Genomic DNA, 20,738 nt, shown 5'->3' with positions numbered 1-20,738 from the left:
CTGGCTATCCACTCTATGCCTCTTATACACCTCTATCAAGTCACCTGTCATCTTCTTTCGCTCCAAAGAGAAAAGCCCTCGCTTGTTCAGCCTATCCTCATAAGACATGCTCTCTAATCCAGGCAACATCCTGGTGAACCTCTACCTCTGGGATCCTCTAGTCTTTGAGGTCAGTCATCTATCACTCTTTATACTCACCATTTTCTCGCTGTTTATAATCACAGATCTCTTGCTCTTTATAAAAAACAGAAAATGCCGGAAATACTCAGCAGGTCAGGCAGCGTCTGTGGAGAGAGAAACAGAGTTAATGTTTCAGGTCGTTGGCCTTTGCTCAGAACTGAGGAAAGTTGGAACTCAAACATCTTTGGAGTTGCAGAGAAGGGGACAGTGCTGGAGAGAACACAGGAGTGCCTGTGACAGGGTGGAGACCAGGAGAGACAGATTGCGGTGGTACCATCTGGCAGGAGGTGAAGATCAGTAATTGCAACTGCCCTGTCTGAAGAAGGTGCAGCTAGAAGGATGTGAATGAAACTAGATCGTGGGAGAAACAGAACTAAGCAACTCTGGAACTGTGAGACAAACTGAGCAGATCTCAGAAACCTGTACTAAAGCAGAAAATATTGTCAATTCTCAGCAGGTCAGTTCTCATCTATGAAGAGAGGAAATCCAGAGTTAATATCACAGGCCAATAACCTTTAACTGGAGCTGGTCAGTTTGGACACAAACTGGAATGGCATACAATCTGAAATTGTTGAATTCAGTGTCACCTTAGAAAGCTGCAACACACCCAGGCAGAAGGTGAGCATCTCCAATTGACGTTGGGCTTTGTTGGAACAATTTCAAAGACCCAAATCAAAGAGCTTATAGTGGGAGGGGAGAGGAAGAGCTCTGAAGCAACAGGAAACTGGATCCTCAAGATCATCCTAAATGGCGGAATGGAGGTGTTCAGCTTAAGTAGTCATGCTTTCTGTGTTTGTTTTTTTTCCAGCTAAAGACAATCACACTTTGAATAACATATGCAGGACCCTGATGCTGTGACTGAATTGTGGCTTCACCTGTCTAGGCCCTTGGATACAGTGTGGGGGGGGGGGGGGGAGGGTTGAGGTCAAAGGGCAGGTATTGAAACTCTCGTGGTTGCATGGGAAAGTGATGAGAAGAGGATGGCAGAGTGAACCAGGCAGACCCTAAGGGAATGATTCTCAGGAAGGCAAGATTGGTCTGGTGGTCAATAGCAGTAGATTATCATGGAGGAAATCAAGTGAATATGGAGGCTAGTGGAGCAGAAGATGAAGATTGCAGGACCTAACCCTTGCTCTGGGAAGGAAGAGAGGGGTTGGAAACAGAACAGCAGCAAGTGGAAGACACGTAGCTGAGAGTCACATCAACTTTGACAGAGAGAATGAACCGGTTAACGAGAAAGGAAGCCATCTTGGAACTATTGATGTAGAAGGTGAGGTCTCCAGAACAGATATGATGGAGCTGGAGTGACTGAAAGGGAGGGCTGGAGGAGGTGTGGTGGTCTCCATGGGAGGGGGTATAGGCTGAGAATGGACAATGGTTACTAGCATATTCCTTGAGGTGGAGATAGACAGGCCGAGAAAGTGAGGAGTCTATCGTCATGGAAAATAGAGAACAAGGCAGAAACTGGTAGCTAAAGTAATGAAATGACCAGGGTTTTAATGAAAGTGGGAAGCCGCACTGATACACACAGGGCAGTTCCAAATAATTCTGGTTGGGATGATGCAGGAGGACTTGGGTTGAGTAATCTGGTAAGTGCCTCTGTGGAAAGCAGCAGGTGGGAAGACTGAAACCAGGACAAAGAGACAAGGTAAGAAGGAACAAGTCCTGTGGGGCAAGGAAGCTCTTGATCAGTAATGAAGTTTTGGGGTGGGGGAAAGGGAGGTTTAAATATTCCAGGGAGAAGGTGTGCGAATGAGGTTAAAAGCAAATCAACTATGACTGAATGGAAGAATAGACTCAATAGGCCAAATGGCCTAATCCTGCTCCATTATCTTATGGTCTTAGAAGAGGACAGTATGGGTCTACCAGGATACAGCTGTTCATGGATTCTGGAGGAGATGGAAGTGGGCTGAGTGGAGTTCGAGTGAGAAGAATGGCAAGGCATGAGAATGGAGGCTCCATTGCACTTGTTCTGTTTCAGACACCTTCCACACCGGAGCGACAGAGGTGGCTTCTGTTTTCCTTAGCCATGGTATCCCCTCCACCCTCATGACAGGGCTTTCCACTCGGTTTCCCACACTTCTGTTCTTGACCCCCTCTCCTCCCACCCAGGACCAGAGTAGAGTCCTCATCTTCTACCCCACCCGCACCCACATCGCATGAATCATTCTCTTTAATTTTCTCTGTGATGTTGGCACCAAACCTATCTTCCCCTTCCCTTTGGCCTCTCAGCATATCAAAGGGACCTGGTTCCCATTTCCATCCTCACCAGCGCCTACTCCCCTTCCCACTGCACCCTCCCATGCAACCTCAGGGGTATGCTGCACCCCCTCCTTCCCACCATCCAGCAGCTGCACTCACAGGTGAAGTGCTTCTTCAGATTTAATGCACTGCATGTGGTGTTCATGGTGTGGTGTTCTGCTGGAGAAACACCAACACAGACCAGCAGGCTGCTTTACCAGAACACTTCCATTCCACTGGCAAGCATGACCCCTGACTTTTCGGTCTCCTGCCACCTTCATTCTCTGCCACACTTCCTCTCTGAGCTCTCCATATTGGCCTCTTCCAATGAAGCCCAAAGAAAGCTGGAGGAAGAGCTTTTTATCTTCTGACTGGGAAAGTTGCAGCAGTCAATGAATCAACGATTTCAGGATAGCCAGCCATTCCAGTTTGTGTCAGAACTGATCAGTTCTGATAAGCGGTTATCAATCTGTGATAGTAACTTAACTTCTCTCTTCACAGATGCTACCTGACCTGCAGAGTATTTCCAGCATTCCCTGCTTTATCTCAGATTTCTAACATCTGTATTAATGTTTGTTTCTCACCCTTCCACCATTGTTGCTTTTGTTTCTGTCCCATCTCTTCCACTTCTGTTCATCTCCATTTAGCTACATCCCCTCCGGACTGGCCAGTGCAACCTGCAACATGCCTCCACGTTCCCCAGCCAGTTGGAGCCCCAGCACCAGCATCAATGCACCTCTCTCTCGGTCATTGACACACCTCTTGTTCTCTTGATCCTCCTCCTGCTCCTCTTTGGTTTGAAAGAAGTTTGATTTGCATCGTTCCTCAGTTTACATGCAAAGTCATCGACCTGAAACGTTACTGCCGTTCCTCTCTCTGTAGAAGCTGCCTGTCCTCCCCAGTGTTTCCCGCATTTTCTGTTTTTACTTTTGCTTTTTTTTCTTATTCCTCACTCCTTGCAATCACCGACCTCCTACTTTGCTCTCAGCAACTTGGCTGATTTTTATGGATCTCTAACCAACCTCATGAGTGCTCTTCCGCTCCTGCACACGGAGATCTCCAGCTCCTCTTAAAGCACGAGCCTCCCATTCCCTGCCACTGTTGTTGTTTTCCTCTCACTGCTTCAAGAATTCACGTTGTGCCATTGACAGATCTAGAACTTGATCATGTCTACCCAAATACTCACTGTGAAGCTTGTACAGAAATTGTCCACAAGAACACAAGATCATAAAACTTGGGAGCAGAATTAGGCCATTCAGCCTGTCGGGTCTGCTCTGCTCTGCAATTCTATCATGGCTGATTTATTTTCCCTCATTCTCTTGCCTTCTCCCTGTAACCTCTGATGCCCTGACCAATCAAGAACTTATCAACCTTCGTTTTAAATATACCCACTGACTTGGTCTCCACAACCTTCTGTGGCAATGAATTCCTCTCTGGCTAAAGAAATTCCTCCTCATCTCTGTTCTAAATGGATGTTCCTCTACTCTGAGGCTGTGCCCTCTGTTCCTAGACTCTCCCACTATTGGAAACATCCTCTCCATGTCCACTTTGTCACTAGACGCCTTCCCTCAATCAAAATATCCGTTGCCTGTTACCATGACAACTTTTGATCTGTGGTACTATAGCCCGTTGACCTGATGGCTTGAAGATCAATTTCTCTAACTTCTGGTAATTTCTATTCCCTCCCTCCTCCTGTATTTTTTTTTCAATCCCCATCTGGTTACCTCTCAACCCTTCTCTTCTCCTCACTTGCTCATCACTCTGGTTCCCTTCCTCCTTCCCTTTCTCCCATGGTCCACTGTCTCTCCTGTCAGGATTCTTCTTCAGCCCTTTACCTTCTCCACCCATCACCTCCTACCTCTTACTTCACCCCACTCCTCCACCCACCTACCTTCTCCCTCACCTGGCCTCACCCATCACCTTCCAGCTTGTAGTCCTTCCCCTCCCCACCTTCTTATTCTGGCTTCTTCCCTCTTCCTTTCCAATCCTAGTGAAGGATTTCGGCCCTAAATGTCAACTGTATATACCCTCCATTGACGTTGCCTGACTTGTTGAGCTCGTCCAGCATTTTGTGTGTGTTGGTCAAAATTTCCAGTATCTGTAGAATCTTGAATGTTTACTATCGCCCCTTCGCTTTCCGGCTCCAGTTTTGTTGGTAAGTACACAGGTTGTATTTATCAGATGCCTTTTAGAACTGTATATACACATCCACCACACCGAGCATTGCTCTCCGCTACTACATTAGCTAAAATAACTCAATTAAGTTAACTGGACAAACTTGCCTCCAGTCTAGACAATGATCTCCCATTCCTAATGCCTACTATTCTTACATTCCTTAAGCTCCATGATCCCCCACATCTTAGAGCAGGGGTTCCCACCCTGGATCCACAGACCCCTCTGCTAATGGTAGAGGACCATAGCACAAAAAAGGTTGGGAACCCGTAAATTTAGAGGGAGCTACTGTTGAGGGCATCAGGTTTCCTACAAGGAAACATTACCAATAGCCTGTCCTCATTCAACTATTTTGACGTCACAGCTAAGAAAAATCACCATGCTTCTACTTCCTTGGGAGGCAAAAGAAATTTGACATGTTCCCATCAACCCTCACTGACTTTAATCAAAGCACCATAGAAAGCATCCCATTCAGATACTTCCTCTGCCCATGACTGCAAGAAACCGCAGAGTTGCGGACACAGCTCAGCATATCACGGAAACCAGCCTCCCCTCCATGGACTCTGTCTACATTTCTCGCTGCCTCAGTGAAGCAGCCAGTATAATCAAAGACACAACCCACCCTGGACACTCTCTCTTCTCCTCTCTCCCATTGAGCAGAAGATATAAAAGGCTGAAAGCATGAAGCACCAAAGTCAAGGACAGCTTCTACCCAGCTATTATAAGACTATTGAACAGTCCCCTAGTACAATAAACGTCTGCCATGGATGGTCCAAAGCCCAGCTGTGAAAGGAGAATTGGGCATGGGGCTAGTAACCCCATCCCATAAAAACTCAGAGCTACAGAAATGCCAACAGAAGCTCCAAAGACTAGCAAATTACCATTGGTGGCCAATGCCCCAATAGAGATAATGGGCTTAAGTAAATGCTAGTACTCTTGACCGTACAATTTACTTCTCTATGACCTTGCGCCTTATCGTCTGCCTGCACGGCACTTCCTCTGCAACTGTTACACATTACTGCATTCTGTTATTGTTTTACCATGTTCTACCTCAATGTACAGTTGTAACGAATTGTTCCGTATGAACAGTATGTAATACTGCAACTTGCTATATGTGACAATAACAAACCAAGTTACCAATGGAGTGATCTCCTCTTCTTAATGGGCAGCACTCTCTCATGACCTCAGTTCCTCAGCTACTACCCACTGATACTCACCAAACTGTTGTTCCTTACAAAAAACAGAAAATGCTGGAAATACTCAGCAGGTCAGGCGGTGTCTGTGGAGAGAGACGCACAGAGTTAATGTTTCAAGTCAATGACCTGCCATCATAGTTGAGGTGAGTTAGAATCGAACCATGTTCTAAGTTGCAGAGCGGGTGCTGGGGCAGAAGCAGCAGAGAAAATGTAGTGGAAGTCCACGACAGGGCAGAAACCACGAGATACTGAATAACACAAGTGATGATGCTTCTGGCTGAGAGATGGCAAAGGTTTGTGTAGAGCTGATCTGTTTTGAGGAACAGTGACTGAAAATGGAAAGGATGAGGAACAAACAAAAACCATCAATGCAGGAACTGAGAGTTACAAAACATTGCAGATGCTGGAAATCTGAAATAAAACAGCACTGCACTCCAGAGGTTTGCAGGTCGGGGCACATCAGTGGAGAGAGGTAACTGAGTCAACACTCTAATTTGATGATTTTTCATCAGACCTGTCTGGCTCTTATACAAGTTGGTCATTCGGAAACGTTGAATTCGGTGTCAGTTCTGATTGCTGAGACGTGCCTGGTTGGGTGATGAGGCCCTGTTCCTTAACTTTGATGAAACAGTACAAGGCGCCAAATGCAACCTCAGAATAGAGTGAAGCCCATTTAGAATAGAGATACGGAGGAATTTCTTTAGCCAGTGAGTAGTGAATCTGTGGAATTCGTGGATAGCTAGTGGACGGCTGTGGAGACCAAATCATTGGGTATATTTAAATCAGCTGATAGGTTCTTGATTAGTAAGGGCAACAAAGGTTACAGGGAGAAGGCAGGAGAATGGGGTTGAGGGGGATAATAAATGAGTCATGATGGAATAGTGGAGCAGACTCAATGGGCTGAATGGTCTAACTCTGCTCCTACAGTCACATGGTCTTAATGCTTCATTGGGAAGGAATCTTTTGGTCCCTGTAAAGAGGGGAGAAATGGAAAATGGTAGGCTTTGTGTCCCCTGTAGAGACGTGGGAAAACACCTTTGGATGGAGAGCTGTTGGTGATGATAGATGAATGGACCAGGTGGACAGAGAAGTCTGTCACTGAAATGGGAAGGAGAACAAGACGTGTCTGGTGTCAGCATCGCACTGGTGTTGGTGGGAATTATGGAGGATGGTTTGTTCAGTTTCGAAGTGGAAGGTATGGTGGGGGGTGGAGGTACCTTATCTTTTCTCCAGGTGGGGCGAGAGCTGGGTGAGAGCAAGAGTGTGGTCAACAGGACAGTTGAAGTTGACAATCGAACTTCACAGTTAAATGAAAATGAAGATATCTCAGAAGCACTGTGTGGAGGTGTCATCAGAACAGATATAATACAGCTAGCGCAGGGTTCCCAAATTTTTTTTATGCCATTGGTCTCCACCATTAACCAAGTGGTCCGTGGATTTCAAGTTGGCAACCACTGTTAGAGGAACTCAAAGAGTGAAACAGAGTACTCAGGGGAAAACAGGCCAGGAGTAAATCTGGTCTGGGGGGGTGTCCATAAACTGAGAATAGTTGCTAACCTAACCTCTCAGGTGGAAATGGAGGTTGGGTGGTTGAAGGAGAGAGCCAGAGGTGGACAACTTGGAAGTAACAGCTGGGTAGAAATTGGCTGACGGGGCAAGCCCCCTACGACTGGTGGACACAGCATCCAATAGAAAAGAGATGAGGGAAGGGATGCATGCAGAAATGAATCCCACAATAGGACTGGCTGAGTGGAGGCCCATGTGGAATCTCATTGCTACAATTCTGTATAACATTTTCACCAGTTGTTCAGTGTGAGAAGGGGTTCAGTTGGGGGGGGGGGCAGCTTTGTCATCTGCTCTAGGAAGGGGTGAAGATTGCCTGGGCTGGAGGAGATGGTGAACATGAATCTGTGGGGAGCAGGAGTCTAGAAATTGTCAGAGAGGTGCAGGGCATTGGAGGCATCACTGACATATGTACGGACACGGAGAAAGGGTGGAGTCAACATGGTGAGAAGTAAAGTCAGGCAGGCTGAAGAAATGGTGTGCCTGACTATGGGAGGTGGATGTAGGCTGGACATGGTGAGAACCTCTGCTGGGAAGGAGGTGGATGTGGGCTGGGCTTGGTGAGAGTCTCTGCTGGGAAGGAGGTGGATGTGGGCTGGGCATGGTGAGAGTCTCTGCTGGGAAGGATGTGGATGTGGGTTGGACATGGTGAGAATCTCTGCTGGGAAGGAGGTGGATGTGGGCTGGGCTTGGTGAGAGTCTCTGCTGGGAAGGATGTGGATGTGGGTTGGACATGGTGAGGGTCACTCCTACCAAGGAAGTAGACATGGGCTGGACACGGTGAGGGTCACTCCTAGCGAGGAGGATGACGTGAGCTGAACGTGGTGAGGGTTACTCCTACCAAGGAGGTGGATATGGGCTGGTCATGGTGAGGATCACTCTTAGCGAGGAGGTGGATGTGGGCTGGTCGTGGTGAGGGTGCTGCTGGGGAGCCTGACATGTGGGTGTTGAGGAGGAAGAAACATGGCTTGTATGTGGTTACAGACTTGCTGGGGAATTCCGCTCTACTCATTCTGAAAACAATACTTCCACACTGGTGATTCTGAGATTTCCTACATTTCTCTAAATGGCCTTCCCTCCATCAACCACGCTTGGTCCTTTGTCCCACCCTCCTGCTCTCACCCCCATCCCTCTTCTCTAAGGACATGGTCCCACTTCCCCTCATCGTCTGTCTCACCATATTCAATCTATTTCTTTCCCCAACTGCGCTTCAGAAAGTACACTTGCTCCAAAGTCACACTTAAGTTGTCACCATCCACTCTCCTCCACAGGACACATTTCCACACAACTACAGGAGGTTGGACATCTGCCCTTTCCCTTCCTACCCGACCAGGAGCCAAACCTCCCATCCTGCTAAAGTCGTGACACCTTTCCAATGTCCTCAAACAACAGGAATTCTGCAGATGCTGGAAATTCAAGCAACTCACATAAAAGTTGCTGGTGAACGCAGCAGGCCAAGCAGCATCTGTAGGAAGAGGTGCAGTCGACGTTTCAGGCCGAGACCCTTCGTCAGGACTAACTGAAGGAAGAGTGAGTAAGGGATTTGAAAGTTGGAGGGGGAGGGGGAGATCCAAAATAATAGGAGAAGACAGGAGGGGGAGGGATGGAGCCAAGAGCTGGACAGGTGATAGGCAAAAGGGATACAGGAGGATCATGGGACAGGAGGTCCGGGAAGAAAGACAAGGTGGGGGGGGGACCCAGAGGATGGGCAAGGGGTATATTCAGAGGGAGAAAAGCCTATTGACTCTCACAGCTATCTGGACTATTCCTCTCCTCACCCTGTCTCTTGCAAAAATGCCATCCCCTTCTCGCAATTCCTCCGTCTCCGCCGCATCTGCTCTCAGGATGAGTCTTTTCATTCTAGGACGAGGGAGATGTCTTCCTTTTTTAAAGAAAGGGGCTTCCCTTCCTTCACTATCAACTCTGCTCTTAAACGCATCTCCCCCATTTCACGTACATCTGCTCTCACTCCATCCTCCCGCCACCCCACTAGGAATAGGGTTCCCCTGGTCCTCACCTACCACCCCACCAGCCTCCGGGTCCAACATATTATTCTCCGTAACTTCCACCACCTCCAACGGGATCCCACCACTAAGCACATCTTTCCCTCCCCCCCCCCTCTCTGCACTCCGCAGGGATCGCTCCCTACGCAACTCCCTTGTCCATTCGTCCCCCCCCATCCCTCCCCACTGATCTCCCTCCTGGCACTTATCCGTGTAAGCGGAACAAGTGCTACACATGCCCTTACACTTCCTCCCTTACCACCATTCAGGGCCCCAAACAGTCCTTCCAGGTGAGGCAACACTTCACCTGTGAGTCGGCTGGGGTGATATACTGCGTCCGGTGCTCCCGATGTGGCCTTTTATATATTGGCGAGACCCGACGCAGACTGGGAGACCGCTTTGCTGAACATCTACGCTCTGTCCGCCAGAGAAAGCAAGCTCTCCCAGTGGCCACACATTTTAATTCCACATCCCATTCCCATTCTGACATGCCTATCCACGGCCTCCTCTACTGTAAAGATGAAGCCACACTCAGGTTGGAGGAACAACACCTTATATTCCGTCTGGGTAGCCTCCAACCTGATGGCATGAACATCGACTTCTCTAACTTCCGCTAATGCCCCACCTCCCCCTCGTACCCCATCTGTTACTTATTTTTATACACATATTCTTTCTCTCACTCTCCTCTGTCCCTCTGAATATACCCCTTGCCCATCCTCTGGGTCCCCCCCCCTTGTCTTTCTTCCTGGACCTCCTGTCCCATGATCCTCTCATACCCCTTTTGCCTATCACCTGTCCAGTTCTTGGCTCCATCCCTCCCCCTCCTGTCTTCTCCTATCATTTCGGATCTCCCCCTCCAACTTTCAAATCCCTTACTCACTCTTCCTTCAGTTAGTCCTGACGAAGGGTCTCGGCCTGAAACGTCGACTGCACCTCTTCCTAGAGATGCTGCCTGGCCTGCTGCGTTTACCAGCAACTTTTATGTACGTTCCAATGTCCTGCATGGCACATAGTGGTTGTTACTGCGTTAAGAGACTAAATGACCACTGAGCTGAATTATTTTCTTTCAGTCTGTAAGAGGGGCCATGGATTTTTAGTTGCCTGTTAGAGATGATGAGGAGCACTGGTTGTGTGGATAGCCAGAGGCTTTTTCCCAGGGCAGAAATGGCTAACATGAAGGGGCATAGTTTTAAGGTGCTTAGAAATAGGTACCAAGGGGATGTCAGGGGTAAGTTTTTCATACAGAGAGTGGTGGGTGTGTGGAGTGCACTGCTGGCGGCGGTGGTGGAAGCAGATACAATAGGGTCTTTTAAGAGCCTCTTAGATAGGTACATGGAGCTTAGAAAAATAGAGGTCTATGCGCTAGGGAAATTTTAGGCAGCTTCTGTAGATTTCTATGTTCAATGTTAGTTTCGACACCAATCTCTCCATCTTTGGACTCTTACAATGTTCCGAGGAAGCCCAATGCAACCTCAAGGAACAGCTTTTCATCCTCCAATCAAGCGGAGTACAAATTCAGGACTTAACACCGAATTCAACAATTTCAGATAACCTGCTGATCCAATTTGTGTTAGAACTGACCAGTTCTAATGAAAGTTCACCAACCTGTAATGTGCTCATGAGTCCTTCAACAATTGTGTTTCTGATTTCTAGGGTCTGTAACTCACAATTCCAGCACTATCTGCTTACTTTCGTTCCCCTCTGTCCATGATCAGTCACCTATTCACGCCTCCTCAGACAGATCACTTCATCCTCTCCCAGCTAGCTCCACTTGTGTCATTTAGTCTCGCTCCATCTCGACCCCATACGGACCACCGCTTCATTCTCACTGCCGCTCGCCACCCCCCCCCCCCACTTGCAACACTCAACAAGTTTGATCTCTAACTTCCCCCAGTTTGGATGAAAGGTCGTCAACCTGAGAACTTAGCTCTTCTTTTCTCCACGTAGCCCCTGACTAGCTGAGTGTTTCCAGTATCTCAGAAATACAGCATGGCCAGCTTCTCAATGATGTCCCAATCCAAATAGTCAGCGACCTCCCACCCCACACTCAGTGACCACAGACAACCCACCCTGCATAGACACACCACCCGCTCCTTATACTCATCCATGGCTGGCTCTTCACATTCCCTCAGCTATTTCCTGCTCCTCTTGCACACTCAGCAATCTCCAGATTTTTATCTTGTACAACCTATACTCGCTTCTGTACCTCATGACCTTAAAAGCCAGTGACAGTCGCTCTTTACAGACACTCTGTGATCTCCGTACCATTGTGTCCCATAGCAATGTCCTGCTCTCAGTTACCCACTATTTGTCAGACAGCAGCTCTCACCTAATACCTCCCAAGACCTTTCGATCTGTTTCAAACCTCAATGTCGCAAAAACAAAGGAGCTGGTTGTGGATTTCAGGAGGAATGGAAACGGGCGAACCCCTGTTGATGTCAATGGATTTGGGGTTGAGAGGTAAACAGATTCAAGTTTCTCGGCACTCACATGACCGAGGACCTCACATGGTCTGTACACACCAGCTGTGTGGTGAAAAAGGAACAGCAGTGCCTCTTTCACCTCAGACAGTTGAAGAAATTTGGTGTGGGCCCCCAAATCCTAAGAACTTTCTACAGGGGCACAATTAAGAGCATCCTGACTGGCTGCACCACTGCCTGGTATGGAAACTGTACCTCCCTTAATCACAGGACTCTGCAGAGAATGGTGCAGACAGCCCGGCGCATCTGTAGATGTGAACTTCCCATAATTCAGGATATTTACAAGGATAGGTGTGTAGGGTCACTGGGGACACAAGCCATCCCAACCACAATCTATTCCAGCTGATACCATCCAGGAAGCGGTACCGCAGCATAAAAGCCAGGACCAACAAGCTCCATGATGGCTTCTTCCACCAGGCCATCAGACTGATGAAATCACACTGATTTGAGTGTACTCTATATTACATTGACTGTTCTATTTATTATAAATTACTGTGATTGCACCTTGCACATTTAGATGAAGACACAACAAAGATTTTTACTCTTCATGTATGTGAAGGATGTAAGAAATAAAGTCAATTCAATTCAGTTCAACACTCACTGATGCATAGTCATTGTCCATTCTTTATACCTAGTGATCTCCTGCATCCTGTCACACCTTATACCTAACATCTCCTGTTCTTCAGAAGTTGATAACTTATAGTCATAGCGCACTACAGGACAGAAGCAGGCCTTTCGGTCCATCCAATTCATGCCAAGCTATTATTCTGCCCCTAGTCCCATGACCTGCACCTGGACCATAGCCCTACAAACCACTCACATCCATATACCTCCCTTGAAAATTGAAATCGAACCTACATCTAGCATTTCTGCTGGCAGCTCACACCTCACTGAGGGCACCACAGTAGTGTAGAGGCTAGCACTACACTATTACAGCCCAGGCGTAGGAGTCTGGAGTTCAATTCCAACATCCTCTGTAAGAAAGTTTTTATATTCACCACATGAATGCATGGGTTTCCTCCAGGTGCTCCAGTTTCTCGCCACAGTCCAAAGACATCGATTAATAGGTTAATTATCATTGGAAACTGTCTTGTGATTATGCCAGGATTAGATCAGTGGGTTGCTGGCCAGCTCGACTTGTTGGGCTGGAAGGGCCTGTTCCCTACTGTATCAACAATTAAAATAAATAATTAAGTTATCTGCTCACGTTCCCCTTAATTATTTCATCTTTCACCGTTAACCTATACCTCTATCAAATCTCCCTGGTCAAAGGCAGCATCCTCCATAAATTCACACTGGTCAAGGGCAACATCTTCTCTGGATCCACCCTGGTCAAAGGCAGCATCCTCCCTAAATTCACCCTGGTCAAGGGCGACATCCTCCCTGGATCCACTCCGGTCAAGGGCGACATCTTCCCTGGATCCACTCCGGTCAAGGGCGATATCCTCCCTGGATCCACTCTGGTCCAGGGCAACATCTTCCCTGGATCCACCCTGGTCAAAGGCAGCATCCTCCCTAAATTCACACTGGTCAAGGGCAACATCTTCTCTGGATCCACCCTGGTCAAAGGCAGCATCCTCCCTAAATTCACCCTGGTCAAGGGCGACATCCTCCCTGGATTCACTCCAGTCAAGGGCGATATCCTCCCTGGATCCACTCCGGTCAAGGGCAATATCCTCCCTGGATCCATTCCAGTCAAGGGCGATATCCTCCCTGGATCCACTCCGGTCAAGGGCGATATCCTCCCTGGATCCACCCTGGTCAAGGGCAACATCTTCCCTGGATCCAACCTGGTCAAGGGCGATATCCTCCCTGGATCCACTCCGGTCAAGGGCGACATCTTCCCTGGATCCACTCCGGTCAAAGGCGATATCCTCCCTGGATCCATGCTGGTCAAGGGCAACATCTTCCCTGGATCCACCCTGGTCAAAGGCAGCATCCTCCCTAAATTCACACTGGTCAAAGGTGACATCTTCCCTGGATCCACCCTGGTCAAGGGTGACATCTTCCCTGGATCCACCCTGGTCAAGGGCGACATCCTCCCTGGATCCACTCCGGTCAAGGGCAACATCTTCCCTGGATTCACCCTGGTCATGGGCAACATCAACCATCAGGCTCCTGAACCAGTATGGATAACTTCACTCACCACAACTGAAATGATTCCACAAACTACAGACTCACTTTCAAGGACTCTTTACGATTCATGTTCTCTGTATTATTTATTTATATTTGCAGAGTTTGTCTTCCATTGCACATTGGTTGCTTGTCAGTCTTTGCTTATGTACCTTTTTGTAGATGCTTTTTTTTAAATTTTCCTGTAAATGCCTGCAAGAAAATGAATCTCAAGGTAGTAACTTTGATAATAAATTTACTTTGAACTTTGAAATGTAGACCTGACCCACTCGACCTCTCCTTGCCATCCAGTCTGCTAAATCTCGGCTGAACTCCTTTCATATTTAGCTTATGTCATTAAAAATATCCACAATCCTGCAGGTACAATCTCACCATGGTCTCTCCAAATCAATTCAGACTTCTTTAACCATTGTGCTTTACAACTGTGGGTTCAGATCCCATCCTCGTCACCAAAATGTTGCATACTGCCGGAGCAAGAACGACAACAAAGTAGTACGATTAAACTTGGTTACTGAGACGTGTTAGTGATGATACACACTGGACAACGTACAGTGAGGGTGCCCACCAAAACAAAAACGCATGCGTACTCTTCTTCTAACTTTTAATCGTGGTTGGTGGGCCAACTTAAAGCTGCATTACTGTCATCAACTGGACTGGGATGTAGCGTAGAGTGTTGGGAAATAAAACCCTGAGTAGTTCTTTATCAAGTGAGAAGTAAATTAACTCGAAAAAGTCCTGAAGATTGTAAATATTGAAAGATAATATTGTGGATTAAAGTCACTTCCGTAGTGAAGTTTTTAAATGAAAACTGTCAGCCCCCAAAGCTAGTAATACAGCCTGCACTTGCTTCCTTCCAACCTTAAATGCTTCACATTGTAAAAGAAAGTGTTCAACTATTCCCTTCCCTTCTTGTTTTATCCCCTTCTCCCATCAAGCCAGCACTTTCGTGTGTTCTGTAAAGGTTCTCCCCTCGTGTCCATTATCTCACAAGCCTTGCCATAATCCCCAAATCCCCACCAACCCCTTAGCTTCTGATTTGCTAAGTGGAAGGTCTATATCCACAGATGAACGGCCCTTTTTTGGCCAAGCAATCAACCCACTCATTCCCCTCAACACCTTTATGTGCAGGAACCCGTAAGAAGCAGACATGAAGACCAATACTTTGATTAGGAAATAAAGTTTAAAGAGCTTCCAGCGTTAAATCCAACCTACTGCTGGAATGACCTGTTTTAAGACTAGTCAAAATGGAAAAAGAATCTCAACTAATTATAACTTCACAAGGACAGATTTCCTCCACCCACTGTAAGCCCAAAATCATGGCAGCCAACTCTGCAGTATGTACTGATAAATGGTAAGTAAGAAGTTTCTTAATTGTTACCTGTAATTCAGGCAGAAAAACAGCCAAACCAACAGTCCCTGTTAAATACCTTTTGATCCATCAGTAAAAATTGTTAACATATCATAATAATTCTCCTTGACATATAGATGAATCAACAGACTCTCGGGCAAATCACGATCCTTGGATTTCATTAAATCATGCAACCTAAAATCAACTAAGGCCATTGAAAATAATAAAGGTGGGGTTACCGAAAAGCTACAGTGGGACATATTGCATAATCCAGCAAAGCCATATTCCCAGTGTGATGAGAACTCGGCCACCCAAAACTAAAAACACTCTTCTTGTGATGTTCCCAACAGTCTTCCAACACACTTTTAACAGGATGATCATTTATTTGCCCCACAAATTAATCCACCTTCAACCTCCGCAACTGTAAGGGTAATTGTCCCATTTCAACCAGTAAAGTTGAAACAGGGGACGACCTTACTGCACCACAACACAGTCTCAAAGCCTGTGCTTGTATCGCATCCAAACATTTTATATTTGAAGATGAAGCTGATCCATAAATGACACAGCCATAATCAAGCACAGATCTAAGTAAAGAAATATAAATGGTCAACAGATATTTTCATGTAGCATCCCAACAATACCTACAGACACCCAAGGATATTTAATACCCCTTTATATTTGTCAATTATCTTACTAATATGGTGCTTCCATGTCAACTTATTACCCAGCCTCATGCTAAGAAATCTTACTATTAACTACACAATTTTAAATTAAGTGCAGGTCTATTGATTCTCTTTGTAAAACATATAACTTGTGTTTTATCTACAGAAAGCTTAAAACCCCACCTATTTGCCCACTGTTCGACCTTATTAACCGCTAATTGCATCCTGCATACAGTTAAAATGAAATTTTCACCACCGATCCATAAAACTCCATCAACCGCAAGCAAAGTGATTTACCCATCTCAGAGAAAATCATAATATCAAATAATAAAGGGCTACAAACACTGCCTTGTGGAGTCCCATTCTCTATCTTATAGAAGCCCGGATATACCTTACCTACTCTTACCTGCATAGACCGTCCAAATAAAAAACCAAGAAAAACAATTATATAGCCTTCCTCCATTCCCAATTTCCATAATTTAATCTTAATCCATAGCACATAATGCTTTTCCTATATCAAAAAATACTGACATTGCAACTTATTTGTTTACCTGGGCTTTCCTAATATAATCTTCCAAACATAAAAATGAATCCAATGTCATTCTACCTTTCCGAAATCCGCTCTGATAAAACACTGTATCACCTTTTTTTTTCCAAAATATAATTCAACCGCTCCATTACATACGCTGTACTGTATGAGTTTACATAAAGGGACGTTAGTGATGTTAGAAGGATGTGACGGGTGTTTTCCAGGTTTTACAACAGGCACTACGACTGACATTTTCCATGAGGAGGGAAGAAGGCCCGAACGCCAAATGTCACACGCATGCGTACTCGGAACCCGAGCCCTACCACGCTAGGAGGCCTAATCGATTCACCGCACGATCGATCGATCGACCGCATGCGCACTCAATCCCTCAGCAATTCGGGTGCGCAAAATGCTGGAGAAACTCAGCAAATCAAGCAATCCTCCTCAATTCACAGAGCACTACACCACAGAAACAAACCATTCAGCCCATCTAGACTATGCTGAACTGTTACTCTGCCTGATCCCATCGACCCACCCTCCATGGATCCAAACTTCTCTTAAATGTCAAAATTGAACCCTCATCCACCGTTTCCGCTGGCAACTTGTTCCACACTCTCACCACCCTCTGAAAAATTTCCCCCTCATATTCTCCTTAAATATTTCTCCTTTCTCCCTTAAACACCCCCACGTTAATTCCTCAGCCATCAGTGTATAGATGCTATCTTCTGTTGTCACAAACACATGAACAAGATTAGACTGTTGGACCCATCGAGTCTGCTCTGCCACTTTATCATGGCTGATTTTCTTTTCTCAATCCCATTCTCCTGCCTTCTCCCCATAACTTTTGACACCCTGACTAATCAAGAACCTCCACTTTAATGACTTGGCCTCCACAAGCCTCTGTGGTAATGAATTCCACAGATTCACCCCCCCCCCCAAAAAAATTTTCCTCATCTCTACTTCAAAGGGACATCCTTGTATCATGAGGCTGTACCCTCTGGTCCTAGACTCCCCATCTAATCTCCCCATCTAATTTCTACATCTAATCTATCTAGGCCTTTCAAAATTCAATAGGTTTTAATGAGATCCCTCCTCATCCTTCTAAGCTCCAGGAAGTTCAGTCCTAGAGCCATCAAACACTCCTTTTGCATTAACTCTTTCATTCCCAAGATCATTCTCATGAACCTCCTCTGGATCCTCTTTTCTTTTCTTAGGTAAAGGGCCCAAAATACTCACAATACTCCAAGTGCAGTCTGATCAATGTCTTTTAAAGCCGCAGCATTATATCCTTGGTTTTATTTTCCAGTCCTTTCGAAAGTAATGCTAAAATTGTGTTTGCCTTCCTCACTATCATCTGACGCTGGAGGAGGTAACAAAGGCAGGGAGGGACATGTGGCCGACTGTGCACTGTCTGCCTCAGCTGGAATATATGATGTTCATCTCTCTGTGGTATTGAAAGGTTTCACAAACAAATTTGAACTTGTGCTCTCTGATGGTGTGTTGTTAATTTCCCGCCAATCACAATTCATATTGAATAACCACTGGCCAGCAAGTATCATGTTTCCTCCTTGCAGTGCATCACTGTCTGGTACAGAAATTGTCAGGCATCTGACCACAAGTCCCTACAAAGGATTGTGAGGACTCTTGAGAGGATCATCGGGGTCTCTCTTCCACCCAACAGAGGTATTTATTAGGGTTAGGTATGCAGGGTCCTTAGCATTGTCAATGATCCCTCCCGTCCATCCAACAATCACTTTGACCCCCCTAGCATCAGCAGCAGGTACCGTAGCATCAGGAAAAGGACTGTTAGAGTCAGAAACAGCTTCTTCCCCTGGGCCATGAGACTACTGGACTCCCTCCCACCCCTAAGTCTCATCATATATGAAGCACCAGTGGTATTATACTGTTTACTCTTTAACTTGTGTCATAAATGCACCTTATTATTTGTTCCTTTAATTCTAGTAATATTACTTTATGTGTTGTTTATGTGAGTTGTATGTATGGTGTTGTGCACCCTGGTCCAGAGGAACATTGTTTCATTTGGTGATATACATGTGTACGGTTGTGTGTGGGTTATATGTACGGTGTTGTGCACCCTGGTCCGGAGGGACACTGTTTTGTTTGGGTATACATGTGTACGGTTGTGTGTGAGTTATATGTACGGTGTTGTGCACCCTGGTCCGGAGGGACACTGTTTTGTTTGGGTATACATGTGTACGGTTGTGTGTGAGTTATATGTACGGTGTTGTGCACCCTGGTCCGGAGGGACACTGTTTTGTTTGGGTATACATGTGTACGGTTGTGTGTGAGTTATATGTACGGTGTTGTGCACCCTGGTCCGGAGGGACACTGTTTTGTTTGGATATACATGTGTACGGTTGTGTGTGGGTTATATGTACGGTGTTGTGCACCCTGGTCCGGAGGGACACTGTTTTGTTTGGGTATACATGTGTACGGTTGTGTGTGAGTTATGTGCACCCTGGTCCAGAGGGACACTGTTTTGTTTGGGTATACATGTGTACGGTTGTGTGTGGGTTATATGTACAGTGTTGTGCACCCTGGTCCGGAGGGACACTGTTTTGTTGGGGTGTACATGTGTACGGTTGAATGACAATAAAGTAAACTTGAACTTGATTAGTGATAGGTGAGGGGGCGTAGTCTTGAAACTTGCATTCTGCATTAAATTTAACTGCTCCCCTCATTGCCATCATCAGGGAGGAGGTACAGGAACCTGAAGACGCACACTCAATGTGTCTGAGACTAAGGGGGAAATTGGATCACCCATGATGAAATGGCAGAGCAGACTCGATGGGCCAAGTAGCCTAATTCTGCTCCTATATCTTATGGCCTTACGGTCTGGAGGGGCCACTGCACAGGATTGGAAAAATCTGCAGAAAGTTGTAAACTCAACCAGCTCTGTCGTGGGCACCAGCCTCCCCAGCATCGAGGACAACTTCAAAAAGCAATGCCTAAAGAAGGTGCCATTCATCATTGAGGACCACCATCACCCAGGATGTGCTGCCATCAGGGGGGAGGCACAGGAGCCAGAGAATCAACACTCAACACTTCAGCAACAGCTTCTTCCCCTCCACCGTCAGATTAACGAATGGACAATCAACACTACCTCACTACATTATTTTCTCTTTTTACACTATTTATTTAATTTAACTTTTTCAATAATATACTTCTTACTGTAATTTGCAGTTTTTAGTATTAGTATTGCAATCTACCACTGCCGCATAACAACAGATTTCAAGACATTTGCCACTGATTCTGATTTTCTGTAACCCATTCCACCATGGTTTGTCCCTGAATAATCCATTGACTCTCTGTGCTTTCTCTCTTCTCTCTCGCCAAAGCCCCTCTCACTCACTGTCAGTTTGATTTGTCAGCTTGCCAGTCAAATTATGATCATACTATGAATGGTAGGGAAGTAGAGGAACTGGGGAACCAAGGAGAACATAGAAAATTGAACACTACAGCTCAATACCATATATAATGATTAACAGGTTTTAATACATTAAACATTAATACATTGTGTTGGCGCCTGGCCAAGTGGTTAAGGCGTTCGTCTAGTGATTTGAAGGTCCCGAGTTCGAGCCTTGGCTGAGGCGGCGTGTTATGTCCTTGAGCAAGGCACTTAATCACACATTGCTCTGTGACGACACTGATGCCAAGCTGTATGGGTCCTAATGCCCTTCCCTTGGACGACATCGGTGGCATGGAGAGGGGAGACTTGCAGCATGGGCAACTGCTGGTCTTCCATACAACCTTGCCCAGGCCTGCACCCTGGAAACCTTCCAAGGCGCAAATCCATGATCTCATGAGACTAATGGATGCCTATATAATACATTAAACATTCTGAAACAAGGTTATAGAACATTACAGCAGAGTACAGGCCCTTTGGCCCATGATGTTGTGTTGACTTTTTAACATATTCTAAAATCAATCTAACCCTACATAACCCTCTATTTTTCAATCATCCATGTGCCTATCTAAGAGTCTCTTAAATGCCCCTAATGTATCACCCCTGGCAGGGTGTTCCACACACCCGCCACTCTCTGTGTAAAAAACACACGTCCATCTCCCTTATACTTTCCTCGACTCACCTTAAAATTATAGCCTTGTGTATTTTCCATCAGTATGAGTGCACAGTTGATTGGAAGTGGTGGACAGGGTGCTGAAGAAAGTGTTTAGCACACTACCCCTCAGCAGTCAGGGAACTGATTAC

General features: G+C 46.2%; 1 protein-coding gene across 10 annotated transcripts in view; it reads right to left on the bottom strand.

Annotated features, from left to right (window-relative positions):
• Positions 1-20,738, bottom strand: part of flt4 (fms related receptor tyrosine kinase 4) — a 264,141-nt gene that overhangs the window by 175,306 nt on the left and 68,097 nt on the right. For 2 of the 10 annotated variants that reach the window (XM_072264096.1, XM_072264097.1), the window contains exons 1-2: positions 16,530-16,782; positions 199-284 (exon numbers count right to left, since the gene is read on the bottom strand). The exons of 4 other annotated variants lie outside the window; for them this stretch is intronic. The gene's annotated coding sequence lies outside the window, so the exon portion shown is untranslated. Of the gene's footprint in view, positions 1-198; positions 285-16,529; positions 16,783-20,738 lie in introns of those variants that run through there. 4 more of the 10 variants (XM_072264099.1, XM_072264101.1, XM_072264100.1 and 1 more) reach the window with 4 other exon arrangements.

The sequence above is a fragment of the Mobula birostris genome, chromosome 7 (assembly GCF_030028105.1).
Source record: "Mobula birostris isolate sMobBir1 chromosome 7, sMobBir1.hap1, whole genome shotgun sequence".
Classification (NCBI taxonomy): domain Eukaryota; kingdom Metazoa; phylum Chordata; class Chondrichthyes; order Myliobatiformes; family Myliobatidae; genus Mobula; species Mobula birostris.
Note: the sequence above shows the minus strand (reverse complement) of the source record. Positions and strands in the feature narration are given on the sequence as shown.